Source organism: Diceros bicornis, assembly GCF_020826845.1.
Source record: "Diceros bicornis minor isolate mBicDic1 chromosome 17 unlocalized genomic scaffold, mDicBic1.mat.cur SUPER_17_unloc_1, whole genome shotgun sequence".
Lineage (NCBI taxonomy): Eukaryota > Metazoa > Chordata > Mammalia > Perissodactyla > Rhinocerotidae > Diceros > Diceros bicornis.
Window position 1 is genome coordinate 506935 of NW_026690871.1, and position 18412 is coordinate 525346.

At 38.9% G+C, this 18412-nt stretch overlaps 1 long non-coding RNA gene across 2 annotated transcripts in view; it reads right to left on the reverse strand.

The window, feature by feature from the left end:
- LOC131401809 (uncharacterized) overlaps positions 1-17856 on the reverse strand; it is a 255082-nt gene extending 237226 nt beyond the window's left edge. Inside the window, exons 1-3 of one of the 2 annotated variants that reach the window (XR_009217989.1) lie at positions 17429-17856; positions 16913-17057; positions 6530-6707 (exon numbers count right to left, since the gene is read on the reverse strand). This is a non-coding gene — a long non-coding RNA (uncharacterized LOC131401809). Of the gene's footprint in view, positions 1-6529; positions 6708-16912; positions 17058-17428 lie in introns of those variants that run through there. The other variant, XR_009217988.1, reaches the window with a different exon arrangement.
- Positions 17857-18412: the final 556 nt, after the last annotated feature.

An 18412-nucleotide genomic window follows, 5' to 3' on the forward strand; every position in this document is an offset into this window, starting at 1 on the left:
CAGTTGTATGTCATAGTTGCACATCCTTCTAGTTGCTGTATGTGGGACGCTGCGTCAGCATGGGCAGAGAAGCGGTGCCTCGGTGTGCACCCGGGAACCGAACCCCGGCTGCCGGAAGCGGAGAGTGCGCAATTAACCGCTGAGCCACGGGACCGGCCCCCCAGCCACACATTTTAAAACATACTCAGGCAAAGTTGATGTAACCTCTTTATATAAAATTAGCTCAAACTTTCCAACCTTTATAATCTTATCAATATTTACACTTTTACATGTTCTTAATTCAATTGTAGCCTGAGTCGAGCTCTTAAGTCTATTCAAATTTTTCCCTTCCTTTTTCTGGCCCATTTTTGTGTACCAATTAAACAATTGTGTGAGAGCTCTGAAAACATTCTTTTGTCCCCCAATTTAGAAATTTTCCTAACTCAAAGGATCTGTGTCTGGCCATTGATGAGTAGGATCTTCATTTGTATATTTATTCTAATAGTGACTCAATCCAATAAGCCTTTTTAAGGAAAGATCTAGAAGTAACTTTCCACGCTTAGAGTAAATCTTTACCTTGGACGCAAGAGGCATCCCTGGTGAGGGCGCAGATGATGTAGCCCCCATGATCCACAGAATTCACTCCCAAAGATATTCAGAGAAAATAAAGACCTTCATTGCACAGGCGGTAAGGATGGTGTAGTGAAAACGGTGTCTCAGGTCTCCCACAATAGTGTGGGACGCCTCCAGTCACAGATCCGCTAATCTGTGACACGGGGCAGGTGATATTGGGATGTGATTTTTCCAGCACTAACAAGCAACGAAGGTTAAGACAACAAAAGCCCTTATGGACTGGGCCCTTTATGACAAACTCCCCAGAAAGGTTGGCACAGCCAGACAAAGAGACAGTTCAGAACCCCAGCCTACTCGACTGGCCATCAAGGGGCACGCTGGTAAATGCACCTTCTGTATGGTGGAGACCAAGGAGAAGATTCTCACTGGTCACAAAGCCAAGTTTTCTCAGGACACAGAACAAGACAGAAGAGAAAACCTCATCCGGTTTTTTTCTTATGTGCACAATGACAGCTTTAGCCACTCCTTAGGTCTCTTGGAGCCAGAATAATACCTGGGGGGGAAGTGCCATGGGGTTAGGGACTGTGTGCTTTACAGAGTACCTTGCCATTGCACGGACATTTTCTTGGAGTTGGCGAGGGACCTGAGTCATCTACCCCATTCCGTGACCCAACTTATCCTGTCATGGGAGTCTTCTGAAAGTGGCAAGTGCCCTAATGGCTCTTAACTGCTCGACTCGTGCCCACCAAATTTGCGGCCATTTTGGCTTCCAAGATGTCCTTGGCAATGGCCTTCACTTCATGTGCATATTAACCCACAGCAAAGTTTGTCTTAATAGACGCCAGTCTGGTGAGACTTGCAAACTCACCAGTCTGTGGGGACGGCCCAGAGAGCAGGCTTATAGAGCCTATGCCTGCGTTCTACCCTAAGGTATTTCCTTCTTATCACACATGCTACAAAAGACAGACACAAAGGAGAAAAACAGAGACTATCTCTGGGAGGAAAAGTGATCAAGATCAAAACCAAGAGTACTCTACCAAATTTACCAACGTCATTAAAAGCACAAGAAACTAGTTTCCCAAATATTTTCTCCTGCCAATCTAAATTTAGAAAGAGAAAAAAATTCTCACCGCTTCCTTCCACCAGACTCCACAGATAGAGATTCCTGGTGGCTGACGTGGTAAGAAGTCTTACCTTCCGCCGGCTTTCATCAGGCATTCCCGTATCTCATCATCTGCAATAGTCCAGGGAGAAGGCAGTTCTTCCAGCCAGAGAAGGCAATTTGCCAGCCAGTGTGGCCCCACATTGGGCGCCAAAACTGTCGGGAGAGAGAGAGAATCTCCCTCTGCCATTTTCTTTAAGGTTCTTATGGCTGGCCAAATAATTAACCAGACAGGTTAGCAGGAGAAAATAAAACCAAGTTTAATAACATGTATACATGGGAGAAACTCAGAAATGAGCAACTCGTCCCTCCGTCTAAGCTGTCGGCTTAAGTATTGCAGCTAAAGGTGAGGAAGGTGTTGGGGATGGGTAGTGGTCTGGGACCTCAGAGGGTAAGAAGACAACTCACATGGAGATAGAAATGCAAATGTTTGCATGGCAACTCTTCTCAGGGTCATCTATAGATAATGTGGTCAGGGAGAGATAGAGTTTTTGATAAAAGAGACTTGGTGCCTTTCCTATTGTAACCTCTATCCTACATTATCTTTACAGCCATCATGATAATAACTCCTTCTTGAAACAGATCTTTTGTTTTAAATTCTTTAGGCAGTTTGGGAGGGGAAATTCAAATATTCTTCCTGAGTTCTCTGAGTCCTTATTGTCTTCAGCTCGAAATAATCCACATACCAGAGTGGTGCCTCCTGGGGTAGCTTGCCCTGAGCACCATGAGCTCCCTTCTGGTATTGGTTCCCTTTTTCGATCTGGATTGCAAGTCCTATTTCTATTACATCTTGGAATTCTTGTACTAATCATAATATTCAAACTGATTGTTGTTTTCTTTACTCAGTGCTGTAAGACTGTCATGCAAAATAGAGTAATGATGGCTCGGCGACTTGAGATGGCCAATCAATCTTATAACCTTGGACAAATATCCTTCTCTGATAAGGACTATGCCTAAAATCTCATTGTAAACTAATCTTTTAAAAAAATGTTAAATTATTATCATTGTTACCGTACTTGTTCTATAATTGTGCACAATGTACATAAGGGGCTATAGTATTTTTAAAAAGGCGCATATGCAATGTTTGTGCAACAACCTAAAATTATCCAAAACCCATGAAATACTTTCTCTATTTTTATATATATATATACCTCTTTGCTTGTCCACAATATCCGACTAATTCCCCACAACGTGGACAACTAGACAAATAGATGAGATAAAAAAAAAGCCTGGCACCCAGGGACATGATAAACCCAGGGAAGAAGGCAAGCACCCTGGCACCAAGGGACAATATTTTGATCATCAATGTTTTATATCAAAAGATTATAGATCAAAAGGGGGAAAACGATAAATAAATGGCAAGCAATAGGATATATTGGAGCATATGAGGAAGCCATTTGGTGTAAAACTAATTGGGCCTGACCTTGTTTTTTTTTTCCCCAAAAGGGGCCTGTAGCTTCTGTTCATCCAGATATCCGCTTTAAGCAATTAACGTGTCCCAAAGACAAAAGCAATGCCCTTAAGATGTAAATGCCACTTCACCACATTGACATTTCCTTAAGGATAAACATTTCTCCCTAGGCTAGGATTTGATTGCTGTGCTCATCCTGTGACAACCCAACTTGAGACAACAGCCACGCCCATGGAGACAGCACATCTGATATCCACAGTGTTCATCAATCCAGGTGCCAACAGGTCAATGTCGTGGCTATTGTAAAAGAGACATTGCAATCACATGTGGTACATGCTCTATGGTGGCATATAACCACTCTGTACACCCCACTTATTTGGAGTGCTCCATTTCTTTGTGAAAAGATTCTCCCGGGCTATATGGTCATCAAAGGTTGACTCATAATAAACTCACCCCAATTAGGTTTTATAGATTTTTTATGGATTATTTGCGTTGACATTCTATTTGTCCCTCCAGTATCTAAACACAGTACCTGATACCTTGGGGGCACTCAGAAAATGTTTCATGAGTGAATAAGTATGTGGGAGACAACTCTGGCTGGAGCAGAAGGGGTTTTTTGGGGAGTGGTAGAAAATTCGCTCACGTTCCTACCATAGTGGTTGAGGCTGTGAGATTTGGACCAGTTTGTCTCGGCACCAATCCCAGTTATCCCGCTTTTAACTGGGGAACCTGTGCAAAGTGTTTACTCTCTGAGCCTTAGTTTCCTCATCTATAAAATGGGGCTACTGAGAGCTCCTGTCTCATAGGGTTTTAGTGAGATGTAAATGCATTAACTTATGTTAAGTATTTAGAAGAGCTCCTGGAACATAGTAGGCATTAACATGTTAGCTGTGGGGTTATCATTATTGCTCTTATATCTGAACGATACTCTGGTTTTGAAAACGTGTTTTCATAATATATTTGATCCTCATTATTTGTGGATTCTGTGTCTGCACAATTGCCTACTAGCTAAAATGTACTGGCAGCCCCCAAATCAATACTCACAGGGCTTTCATGTCCATTTGCAGATAAGCACAAAGTGGTGAAATATTTGATTCACTCGAAGTACACGTTCCCAGCTGAGGGGAACAAGGTGACGCTCTGCCCTGTTGTTTCAGCCCATACTGTAAACAAGTGTCCTTCTTGCAGTCCGTTTAGTGCCTCATTTGCTATCTTTTTGTGCCTGTGTTGGTGACTTGGCTGTTTAATATGTCCCCCGTGTGTAGTGCTGCAATGCTCCCTGGTGTTCCTCAGGGCAAGAGGCTGTGACATGCCTTTATGGAGAAAGTATGTGTGTTCAACAAGCTTCTTTGAGACACGAGGTACAGTGCTGTTAGTCTAAGTTCAATGTTAATATATCAACTATATATTAAATAAGGTGACTTTAAAGAGAAACACACAGAGAACAAGGCTATGTATTGATCAGTTGAAGAAAATGTGACTAAGGCTTGCAGGAACCTAACACTGCATTTCCCGTAGGAGCAGTGGGTCATATTCACTGATTCAGTGTTCCCAGTGACTTTATAGAATGTCACACTGTGCATAACAAGAACTGACTGTATCTTATGTAATCCTCACATACTCCTTTATAGCAGGCAGAGTAGGGAACAGGGTGTCTGCATTTTGCTATTAAAGTAAGGCTATTAAAGACCTTATGAGCCAAGTAGAGAATTTAAAATGTCTTGTGCTCAGCATAAGAGACATGAGTTTTTGAGCAAGGAAGATCTATGATGCACTGATGTTTAAGAAACAATTACCTGGCAAGAGAATGTAGTATTGAGAGGAAGAGGGAGAACTGAGCCGGAAGAGAGGACCAGCTGTTAAACTCTCCAAGTATACCCATTGCTAGATGAGGAGATTCGGAGCTAAGGTTTTGATATGATAAAGGAAAAATGGCAGCCAAAGGATGAAATAATTGATTTGGTAACCATATATAGGGTCTAAATTAGGCTGTGGTTCTCAAAGTGGGGTCCCTGGACCAGCAGCATCAGCATCACCTGGGAACTGGGTAGAAATGCAAATTCTCAGGTGCTGCTGCAGACCTGCTAAACTGGAAACTCTGAGGGCCCAACAGTCTGGGTTTCAACAAGGCCTCCAGGTGCTTCTGGAGCCCATCAAGTTTAAGAGCCAATGAATTAGAAAAATGATTCCAACACGTCACCATGCCCAGGTAAGCCACAAGGCAGGGAGGTGGTATTTGTTTGGAGGATAAGATGCATTTTAAATTTTAGGAAAAAGTAGTTCTGCATCTGTTTCAGTGTTAGGATTCCAGAGATGCCATTTTAGCTCTCTGCATGTGAAGCTCTTTTGTCCACAATATGTTTTCCTTTAGAGAGCCCTTGCTAAGTTATTTACCACTTCCCACATGTTCTGAGAATCCCTTCTTTCTTGAAATCCCCTTTCAGACTTGAAAAGGTACTTTATTTTTGTGCACAATCTCCTCTATTTAAAATCTGGATTTCTCTTCCTATAGGATCTTGTATGGCACATGCAGCCTTACTGTAAATTTGGAATACGATTGGTTTCTTCCAAAAGCTTAGAATGTTTTAGAATTTAGATCCTGATGAATAGAGAGTTTATATGCTTCCGTGTAGGATTCATGTTTTTCATATGACTAGAGGTATCCCAACTTGCCAGTAATGTGGCCTTAGATTTAGCAGAACTTGAAAATCTGAATATAGTAGAAAATGAATTACATCTCTCATATTAACATTTACAAAATAAATGATCACAATGTTAACTTACCAATAAGCACTTTCTATATTCTAGTCTCTGAAAGTATCTTGCTTACATAATAAACATGATAAAGTTTCAAAGAGGAGCCAATTAACTTTTGAACAAAAGCTTGACTTGAGTGTATCTTGGCTTCCTTTTTCACAGTTGTAGCCTTAATGTTACAGTAATGTTTTCTTTTTTTGGGTATCAGATAATCTTGTATTTGGTGAACATTTTAATTTTTAATGGCCACTTGTATTTTGTGATATGCATGTGTTCAAACAATCTATAAGAACTAACAATTACCACCCACATATAAGATTATATTGGAATAGAGGAATTATGGCTGACATTGTATACAATGGTTCAGCCAAAGCAGATATCAGACTCTACCACTTACAATGATTTAAGGTTTTGAAGCAGTATTTTTAAATACAAATAATCTCAAAATTGGTAATATATAAAGTATATTACTTACAGTGTTAATCTGTACAAAATTGCAAAGATCACTTTTTCCTTTTCAAAATTTGTTTCAACTTTCAATGGTGAGAACCTTACTGTTGGGTATACTGCTGCACAATTACTGGACATGCTGAGAGTTTTTTGAAAAGTGTAGAAGTATAAAGATAATGAAAAGTACATTTCTCAAATGTCAAGTCCCTTGAGGATCTGATAGGCCTCTGTCTAGTGGTACCCTGAAGAGATGGAAGATTGAACACCAGCACAGGACACAAGGGAACAGGCTGCCAACTTGAGGGATTCCCATGGACCACAGAGTGCCTGGCAGACTCTTGCAGATTAAATCTTGGCTTTGTCTATGGGTAGGCTCTGAGAGGAAGATTTTGCTTAAATGACCAAGGAATACACAACCATTTTTCTTGATAATAATACTTATCATGTAAATTTCTTTATAAACCTCTGAATAAAATAAAAAAAATATAACTCTTATAGAAATCATCTCTTACTGACAAACCCCACAGCCTTCTCTAGAGAGCTCAACAGAAAATGTCCCAGCTGACTGTGAATTGCTCTTCTCTGAAAGCCAGCCAGCACTTCACTGATAGCCCTGGATAAGGAAGACCAGGTACAATTCTTTGAAGATGTTTAGCTGAATTCAGAACCAAAAATCCTACCTCCAGTTGGCTCCTCTGTGAGAATGGATGGTCGGCCATATTTCACAGGTTGGGCACTTGAGGTTTCAGATGAGCTTAATTGCTCTATTCCCCAGAGATGGAAAATCTCGACTCTGACATCGATTCAGGGCTGAGATTTTGCAGGTGAAGATAGGGTCATAGAGGGGAATAAAGATTTCAGCAAATTGGTTTTTTGTTCTCTACAGTGGAAATAATTTAAGAAGCAGATAGTCTCTCACTCCAACTTCTCTTCCCTGTTCTCTATCTGTCATATCATTGTAAAAATCCTCTCTATAAAAATTTCAGTTTCTTTCCTTTGTAGTGTGTTTATTATCATCTTTATGAATTCTTTGACTTCACCACTTTCTTGGCACTACAACGGTAGCCATTGAGATATTATTATAGATTCAGTTTTGCAATTTCATCCCCTTATCTCTATTTCCTCTGCCATTTCTTACTTTTAGTTCTTATTGTATCTTATGCTTGAAAACATTTGAAGCTTACAGAGTATATGAGTTCCTTATTTTCTCAACTTCTTATTATCTAAGTGCCCTCAACTATCATTTCTTTAAAAAAGAAATAAAATACATAACAGGACAATACACCGTAATAAATTGACCATTTATAAAATTAAGTTCAACCTGAAATCCCTCTCCACTTAACAGTGACCATCTTTTATAATTCACCATGGTTTAGTTTGGGCAGGGTCAGTTTATCAATGATTTTTGGATGTTTTAAACCACATGAGATAAATAGAGTGTAAGGTAAAATTGTTAATTTTGCAGAAGTTGTAGAATTTCCTGATGGTTAAGGAAGTTGGTGATGGAGAACCTGAATCATATGAAAAGTAGTTGATTAATTAGCACCTGACAGAGTTTGTTAATTTGGTAAAGACATATATGTTGAAAAGATAACTTTGCATATCAGAGTTTTGTCAGAGACCACTGGGAAAATTCATAATATTCTCAAATACTACAAAAAATGACCATTTTTTTCATAAAAGATGTCATACATGACGGCATCATATAATTATGTCAAAAAATTTACAATGAAGAAAATTAACACGAGTCATTTTAATTCTAACAATTTGTTCATGCTTACTAGTAGGTTAAAAAAACTTTTTAGAAATAAAGTGATAAGTGATGTACTTGCTTCATTTTTAATTTTTTTAGTAAGAAAACTTTTTCACATTTTTAAAAAATATTTATTTGTATTTATTTTATGCTGAATTTATTCCTGGGCCCAAAGACTTTTTTTCAATTAACTAACACCAATTCTTTTCAAACTCGCTCAAAAGTTGAAGAGGAGAGAATACTTCTAAAGTCATCCTATGTGGTTAGCACTACCCTGATATAAAAGCCAAAGACACTAAGAGAAAAGAAAACTACAGGTCAATATCTTTGACAAATATTGATACAAAAATCCTCAATAATAAATATTATAAATAGTATCATTATAAATAATAAATACTAACAAACCAAATCCAGAAGAATATTAAAAGGATATACATCATTTTTAAGTTGGATTAATTTCTGGAATGCAAGGATGTTTCAATATATGAAAATGAATCCATGTAATAAACCACATTAACAGAATGAAGGAAAAAAACACATGATCGTCTCGATGGATGCAGAAAAAGCGTTTGACGAAACTAAACATGCTTTCATGTTAAAAACACTAGAAAACCCTCAGAGTAAAAGGAAGCTACTTCAACAAAATAAAAGCCATATATAGAAATCCACAGAGAACATCATATTCAATGGTGAAAGACTGAAAGCTTTTCCTCTAACATCAGGAAAAAGGCAAGAAGGCCCACTTTCACCACCACTTTTCAACACGGTATTAGACGTTCTAGCCAAAGCAATTAGGCAATAAAAAGAAAGAGCATCCAAATTGGAAAGGAAGAAGAAATGTTATATTTGTTTACACATAATATCTTATATGTTGAAATCCCTAAAAATTCCACAAAAACATTGTAAAAACTAATAAATTCTGCAGAGTAATGAGACACAAAATCCACATACAAAAATTACTTGTTCTTCTATACATTAATAATAAATAATCTGAAAAGGAAATTTACAAACTTTACATTTTTATTTACAATAACATCAAAAAGAATAAAATACTTAAGAATCGACTTACTCAAGGAGGTAAAAATTCCAATGATTTTTTGCAAAAATAGAAAAATCTATCCTAAAATTCATACGGACTCTCAAGGGACCCTAAATCGCTAAAACAATCTAGAAAAGGAAGAACAAAGTTAGAGAACTCACACTTCCTGATTTCAAAACTTACTACAAAGTAATCAAAACAGTGTGGTACTGGCATAACTACACACAATATACTAAGGAAATAGTATAGAGAACCCTGAAATAAACCTTTGCATATATGGTCAAAAGATTTTTGACAAGGGTGCAAAGACCATTCATTGGAGAAAGGATAAGTTTGTACCAAATGGTGCTGGATAATTGGACACCCACATGCAAAAGAATGAGTTGGACCCTTATCTTACACCATATACAAAAATTAACTCAAAATGGATCAAAGATATAAATGTTAGACTTGAAGTTATAAAATCCTTAGAAGAAAACACAGGGTAAAACCTGTGTTTTCGGTTCCAAAATTTGGGTCCAAATGACATTGCCGACAATGATTCCTTTAATATGACACCAAAGACATAAGTAACAAAAAAAATAACAAATTGAACTTCATCAAAATGCAAAAGTTTTCTGTATCAGAAGATACTATCAACAGAGTAAAAAGGGAAACCATGGAATGGTTGAAAATATTTGCGAATCACATATCTGATAAGGAATTAATATCTAGAATAAATAACTCCTACAACTCAAAAATAAAAAAGCAACCCAATTTAAAAATGCAAATTGAAATTGAATGGACATTTCTCCAAGAAGATATAAAATGACCAGGAAACACAAGAAAAGATGCTCAACATCACTAAGTATCAGGAAAATGCAAAATAAAACCACAATGAGATACCTCTTCACACTCATTAAGATAATTACCATCACAAAATCAGAAAATAACAAGTGTTGGCAAGGATGTTGAGAAATTGGAACCCTTGTGCTCTGATGGTGAGAATATAAAACTGTGGAAAACAGTATGGCAGTTCATTCAAAAATTAAAAATAGAATTACTATATGATCTAGAAATTCCACTTATGGGTTCTGAAATAATAAAAAACATATTTATTGGCCTCTGCCTCCAGTTCTTGGCACAGAGTTCCTAAAACCCTTGTAATTTACCCAGTGATAAGAATACTAGGAGAATCTTTTGTTCTATTGAGGCAACTCTGGGTGAGTTCCTAAATGGCTCCTGGATGGGGGTTGGTCACCAGAAAGACCAAACCCTGATTAGAAGCTTGGAATTTTTAGCACTACCCCTTATCCTCCAGAGAGAGGAGAGTGGCTGGAAACTGAGTTAATAATTGATCATGCCTATGTGAGGGAGCCTCCATAAAAATCCCAGTAGAAGGTGGTTCAGAGAGCTTCCAGGTTGGCAATGACAAGGAGTGCTTGGAGAGTGGTGCATCTGGATATGACATGAAAGATCTGTGCCCCTTCTCACAATTATATCGTTTTATAATAAACTGGTGATCTAGTAAATGTTTTTCTGAGTTTTGTGAGCCACTCTAGCAAATTAATCAAACCCAAGGAGGAGGTTGTGGGAACCTCTGGTTTATAGCCAGTCAGTCAGAAGTACAGGTAAAACTTGGGCTTGTAACTGGCATCTGAAGTTGAGGTGAGGTTAGGTGGGTGTGCAGACTTATGGGACTGAGCCCTCAACCTGTGGAATCTGATGTATCTCTGGGTTGACAGCATCAAATTGAGTTGAATTATCTAGCGACCAGATGACATTCCAAGAATTGCTTGTTGGAGGTGTGCAGAACCCTCCTACATGTGAGAAAATGAATCTGAAAGCACCATTTATGGGAATACACCCAAAAGAACTGAACGCAGAAGTATAAAGACGTATACATACTCCTGTGTTATTCATAGCATTATTCAAAATAACCAGAAGCTGGAAGCAAGCCAGGTGTCCATCAACGGATGAATTCACAAAAAAAGTGTGGTGTATACACATCGTGGAATACTATTCACCCTTAAAAGGAAGGAATTCTGACACATGTTATGACATGGATGAACCTTGTGGACTTTATGCTAAGTGAAATAAAGCCAGTCACAAAAGGAAAAATACTATATGATTCCACACATATAAGGTACTTAAAGTAGTCAAATTTATAGGGATGGAAAAGAGAATGGTGGACAAGAGGGAGGGATAACAGGGAGTTGTTGCTTAATGGGCACAAAGTTTCAATGCAAGGTGAAAATAGTTCTGTGGATGGTTGGAGGTTATGGCTACACAATTATGTGAATGTATTGAATGTCGCTGAACTGTACACTTAAAAATGGTTAAAATTTTATGTTATGATATTTTATGACCATTAAAAATTAATTATTTTCAACAAATGAACAAACACTAGCTACATGCAATAGCATGGATGAATATCACAACCATAATGCTGTATAAAAGAGATTATATTCAAAAGGCTATATATTTTATAATTCCATTTATATAAAATCCAAGAAAGGAACAAAACAGAGGTCTGGCTTCCAGTAATGGTGGAGTAGCTTGTTGAACTAACACTCTCACAGATAACAATGATAAAATCTGCGTAAATCATTATATATACTTATACAGACTCATGTATTTATATGTAATACAGATACAATAAATGTGTATATGTGTGTAGGTATAAATCACTTCCAAAAGCAAGCAGAACTGAGAGGGAGTCTTCCCTTAAATGATGGGAATTGCACCAGGAGCTATTTGCAAGCTTGAGTCTTTTGCCTCAAAGCATTCCGAAATCTGTACTTGGCCCAGACTGTGGAAAAACTACAGTCTTACTTGTAATGTTAGAGGATATATTTTGGGGCTGACAGAGTAGCTGGAAAGTTCGGGGAGAAATTCTGGAATGGAGGGAGCCACAAAGAGGAAAATCTCAAAATATGCATGTAAGTCTCCCCCCCACACACACCAAATTTGCAGATCTTTGAACAACACACATGCAGTGTAGGCCACCGAGGGCCTAGTGTAAAAACAGCAGTTGGAAGATGAAAGAACTGAATGAGGATTTCAGCTATGCCCACTGTAAATGAGATAGGATTGGAGTTTCAGTCCAGCCAAGTTAACTCCCTGCTAGAAAAATAACAACACTCTTCAAAGGAATACAATAGAATCCAGAGTCTCTATAACTATCTTTCATGATTTCCAGTACATAATTTAAAAGACTCATGAGATTTGAAGAGATAGGAAAATATAATCCATATATGACCAAAAGCAGGCAGTAGAAACTATCCCCAAGGTGTTGCAATTAGCAGACAAGGATAAGAAAGCAGGTATTCTAAAGATGATCATGGTGGTAAAGAAAAATATTCCCATAATGAATGAACAGAAGTGGAAACTCAGCAGAGAAGTGGAAATTACAAAAAAGAACCAAATAAGAAGATGAAATAAAAAAAATACTTTTGAGTTTACCAATAGATTAGAAACAGTAGAAGAAACATGAAGATAGAGCAATAGAAATTATCCAGTCTGAAGAAAAGAATGTAAAAATCTTGAAGAAAAGTGAAGAGAGCCTTATGACCTGTGAGATGATTGAGTCCCAAGCAGAGAGGAGAGAGACAGAAAAATTAAATGAGGCAGAAATGCAAATCAATAAGTAATAGCATAAAATTTCAAAAATTTGGTGGAAAATCTAAAATTTTAGATCCAAGAAAGTCAGCAAACCCACAAAATAAAATATAAAATAAAACCCTACTTAGGTACATGATAGTCAAGCTACTAAATTCCAAAGATAAAAAGAAAATCTTGAAAGCAGTCAGGGAAATACAGATATACAGGGGAAGACATTACATACAGGGAGAAATAATGTGAATGATGGATGATATATTATCAAAAACAAAAGAGACAACTCAACAACGAAATTACATCTTTCAAATGCAGAAAGAAAACCCAAAAGTCAACACAGGATTCTATATTTAGCAGAACTCACTTTCAAAATGGAAACAGAAGCCACAATAAAATACCACACAACTATTTGCTGGCTGAAATAAAAAATAAAATTGCAAATACCACATGCTGGTGAGGAGTAGGAGCAATTAGAACTGGGAATGCAACATGATAGTTGCATTCAGAAAACAGATGAGCAGGTTCTTATAAAGTTAAACATACACTTATTATATGACTCAGATATCCCACTCCTAGGTATTTACTGACGCAAATTGAAAACTAATGTTTAAACAAAAATCTTTGTGTGAATATTGATAGCCATTTTATTCATAATTGCCACAAGCTGGAAATAAACTAAATGTCCTTCATCAGGTGAATGGGGAAAGAAACTGTGGACACTGGGACATTAGAATACTACTTGGCAATAAAAAGGATAAACTCTTTTTATTTTTTGTGAGGAAAATAAGCCCTGAGCTAACATCCATGCCAATCCTCCTCTTTTTGCTGAGGAAGACCGGCTCTGAGTTAACATCCATTGCCAATCGTCCTCCTTTTCCCCCCAAAACCCCAGTAGATAGTTGTATGTCATAGTTGCACACCCATCTAGTTGTTGTATGTGGGACGTGGCCTCAGCATGGCAGGAGAAACAGTGCATTGGTGTGTGCCCTGAATCTGAACCTGGCCTGCCAGTAGCAAAGCGCACGCACTCAACCACTAAGCCATGGGGCCAGCCCCAGGATAAACACTTGATTCACACAACAACATAGATGGATCTTGGATACATTTCTCTAAGTGAAGGAAGCCCGATTCAAAAGGCTGTACAGTATATGATTCCATTTATATGACTTTCTAGAAAGGTTGAATTACAAGGATGGAAAATGATCAGTGGTTGCCAAGGGATGGAGTAGGGGAAGGGGTTGAATACAAAGGGATAGCATGAGAGAATTTTGGAGGTGAAAAAGACAACTCTGTATAGTACTGTGGACATGGATACATTACCATGAAGTCAAAACCCATAGAACTGTACACCGAAAAGAGTGAATTTTACTCTGCAAATTTTAAAAATCAATCAGGATGCTGGGGAACCCAGATAGAATGCAGTGAAAAATGAATCCCACTGTATTACAAGCATGTGACAAAACCACACTGAAGGGGTGGGGATGAAATGTCCCGACCTAAGTAACTTTGGAAGACAGTGTTTTGATGGGATGCTGTAAAACTAAAGTACTGGACCCAAACACTGTACTCTAGGTGGTGAATTTGTTTTTCATAAGGGTATGGATTAGCAATTCTGAAAGTAGTTGACACATTAGTAAATATATTATAGGTAATTGGAGTTAAGTTTCTCACTGTTGGTGAAAGAAATTACAAATAAACAAAAGGAGAATGCTAGAATAAACTCTGTGGTGCTGGATTGGAGTTGGAAGTATCAGTATGAATCCATGTCACTTTTAATATGTCTACCAAATAGATAGATTGATAGATAGATTGATAGATTGATAGATAGATGTGTATACCTGAGTTTATATTCATACATACATTTCCAAACTCTGCTGAGAGGGTCTAGAAGCAGTGACACTCTAGTATTAATAAGCACACCTCGCTCCCAGATCTTGTTTTCTAAATATCATTCTCAAATAAAAAGAACCAGGTTTTCTTGGAGAAATGGCTAATTCTAGGGCTGGAGATGGAAAATACAAGATGAGCCTGGATCATCTTGTAGTGCCAGAAAGTAAGAAAGTCAATTAAAAAAAAACACAGAAAATGATGGGACGTGTTAAAAGGAATCAATCTGAAAAACTTCCCAATGGCTCAAGCTGGAAAACTGTGAGCAACAAAATAAATAATGGTAGCATTGGATTATTACCCAGAGAACAAAATAAATATCCACGAGGCTATACTGATATAAAAAAGATTAAATAAGAAAGGAAGGAAAGGAATAAAGGTAAAAGGGGAAAAAAAGAATGAGAAAAAGAGAGAAAGAAAGGAGGAAGAAAGGGAGAGGGAGGGCAGGGAATCTTCCTCCCAGAATTCCAAATAATAAATGCGGCTGGATAGCATGAAATAGAAAATCGCCACTAGAACACCACAGTAATAATTACTGTGGAAAAGACTGACTGGTGAATGCAAAAACTGTGGATGAAACTTAAAGAAGAGACAGTACATTTGCAGAGTTTCAAAGCATTTCCTTCCAAATACTTAACTTTTTTATCTTAATTTCTCTAAAAGACCTATGACTATTTAAAGCAAAAATTATAACACTGTATTGTGGGATTTATAACATGGGTAGTTGTAAAATTTATGACAGTAATAGCACAAAGGACAGACAGAGGTAGATGGAACTGTTCTGTAGCAAGGCTTCCATATTTACATTGATTAAATTGGTGAACTATTAAGCTAGGTAGGCTGTGATATGTTAAAGATGCATATTGTAATCTGGACCAACCACTAAAAAATGCAAAGGTGTGTAACTTAAATGCTAATAAAGGAATTAAACAGCATACCAAAAAAGTTTGTACAAGACTGTTCACAGGAGATGACCTGCACGTCCCCAGGAGGAAAATGAGCGCACTGCAGGGGATCCACAGAGCAGATCGCCCTCAGCCGTGCTGAAGAGCAAACGCTGACACACACATGCTGAAAGACACTTATCAACCTCGTGCAGAGGGAGACAAGCTGGACAGAAAACAATACACGTGAGATGATTTCAGCCAAGATGAATCTATGCTGAAAAAACCAGAACAAGGGTTGCCTCGGGGGAACGAAAAAATTGCCTGGGAAGGAACAGGAAGGAGTTTTCTGGGGGTGATGGAAATATTCTATTCTTAAAGGGATGAAAGCTACATGGGCATGTTTATTTCTCAAAACTGTACGGTTGAGATTTGTGCCTTTCACTGTTGTACGTCTTACTCCCCCCCGCACACACAAAGTACTAAAAAAATAATAAAGTGAGGTGGAAATGGGATGGAGTGTGGATGAAACCAAAATGGCAGATGATTAGTAGTTGTTGAAGCTGGGTGACAGGCCTACCATGCTATTTTGTTTATTTTGTATATTGTTTAAATTGTTCTGTGATAAAACACTTGTATAAGAAGACAAACTCGATATACAGTGTTTGCTGGTAAGATATCAGTTACCTTTGGGGAGGAAGGAAGGAGAAAGGGATTGCTGGGACCTGAGTGAAGCTGGTGCTAGTTGTTGGTCACACAAGTGTGTTCACTTTGTAATAATTCTTTGAGATTTACGTGGATGACTTCTGCATATATTTCTGTACACATGTTATAAATCAATAACCATTTTAAATCCTGCATATTTGCACAAAGATACTAACTCAATATCTAAGAATAACAGCAGTGTTTTGTTTTAAAGTGGAACACATTCACTTATGACACCATTAGATGGATTTTAATACTTCCAAGTGTCTATTAATGCCCTCATCCTTGCGTTGGCCCCTAGGTCTTTCCATTTTTGCCTCAATTTGGTAAGTGGCATGGCTTTGAGGTTTTATGATGCTTTTTCCAGCAAGGTCCACCCCCACCACAATGCTTACCAAGGCCTTGACACCTAGCACAATGCCGTGTTCACAGCATGCACTCAAGACCTGTGGGACTGGGTTGAATGAGGAAAAAAATGAGGAACACCTGATGTTCGGAACTTATGTCTAGGTGCCATAATGTGAGTGAGGAAATTGCTAGAGTTTTTCGATAGATTTACTATGCTTTCTAATTTTTCCTATTTAAAACAATGGGAAACATGGTCTCCAAGTTCTTTCTCAGAGAAAGTCTGACATTTCAGGCACAGATTACTGACAATTATTAATGGCATGTGATTTTCCCACCTCATCTTAGTTTTAAGTTTTTAATTCTTTACCTTGGAAATGACCTAACTTTGGTTTTTCCAAATCTTGTAGTAATACTGATGCTCCAGAAAGTCAGGCCACGGGTATTCTGCTGTTGTTCGTCCTCCCTGCAAAGAAGTGGAGATGTGCATCCACGCAACTGAGAAGCGTGTGGTGCTGTAGTATTTGGAGTCAATCAGAAAAGCTAAATGGAAAAACGACTTCAGAGAATTACCACCATAACCCCCCACAACAACAAATTATTTTGCTTAATTATTTTGTGATTCTGAGGGTATATTTAAACAGGGATATTAAAACTAGTTCCCAAGAAGCCAGCCCTATAGTAGAGCAGAAATTGTATATTACCTTCCTGCACAAACTTGCCTAACATTGTGGGGAGGACCAATGGGAAGTTTCAGTGTTGTTGCCTGTGTTAATGAGGCCAAGAGGTCCACACTGGGATAAGGAAATCCAGTGAACAAGCCTGTGTGCAGTATGGGAGAAGGGGCATGCGTGTGGTCCCATGAAGTGGCTTAAGGGTCACTTACAAGTGCACCTGAGTTTCCTGTCTGTATAATGCAGGAATTGGGGTTGTCAAATATGATGTTTTCTCCTTTTTATGACATGGCTAAGGGCAGTCGTTCTAAGACGTCTGATCAAGGTATGGGCCCTTCAGGCAGGCAGGGTCCAAAGGGAGGATCTCTGCAGCGACACTGACCATGGGGTTCAGAGGGAGGATCATGGCAGCCTGGAGGGATGGAGGGGATGATAGGACAGGTGGCCTTGAAAAGGCAAATTCCAGGATGCCTGGCACCCGGTATTTCCATTTTAGATATTGAATTTACATTTCAAATACTGGCCAGGGTGCTTCCACCAGGGCTGCAAGCATCCTCAGCAATAACCAGGCTGGTGAGCCCCACCCCTACCTGAGTACCAGCCTTAATGGATGCAGCCCAACCACACTATGAAAACTCTGGTGGGTGGGCAGGGCGTGGAGAGTAGGCGTGGTATAGAGAAGAGGTGGGGTAGAGGGTGGGGTGGAGAAGCAGAGGGGTGGGCCCCAGGGCCGGAGGAACAAGGCGAGAGTGGGGGCCACAAACTGTGCATGCTAGGAGCTTTCGTCTCTTAACTGCTCCTAGCTGGCAACCTGTAGGGCTGCAGGACAACAACTCTCAGGATGCTCTGGGCATGGGGCGGTGCATAGGCCTGGGGGTAGGAGCAGGGCGGTGTGAGCTTTGTCGAGGGCCAAACCGCCGTTGGCTGTGGACTCTGGTCCTGCACCCGCTCCACGTTGACTGAGTCTTGGAGGGATGTGACGAGACGAGGGGGACCAGAGAGTTAGGAAGGCATGGCAGCTGCATGGCAACTGCTGGCCTGCAGCATGCAACTGGTTTTGTCCAAAATTGAAACCTGACTCGCACCTCTTCCCCACGGCCTCCCCCTATTGCTTGAATCCTCCTCCCACCTGTGTGCCTGTGGGTCTTTTCATAGCCTCCTACCTAGTCCAGGTTCAAGTGCTTCTCTAAACTGCT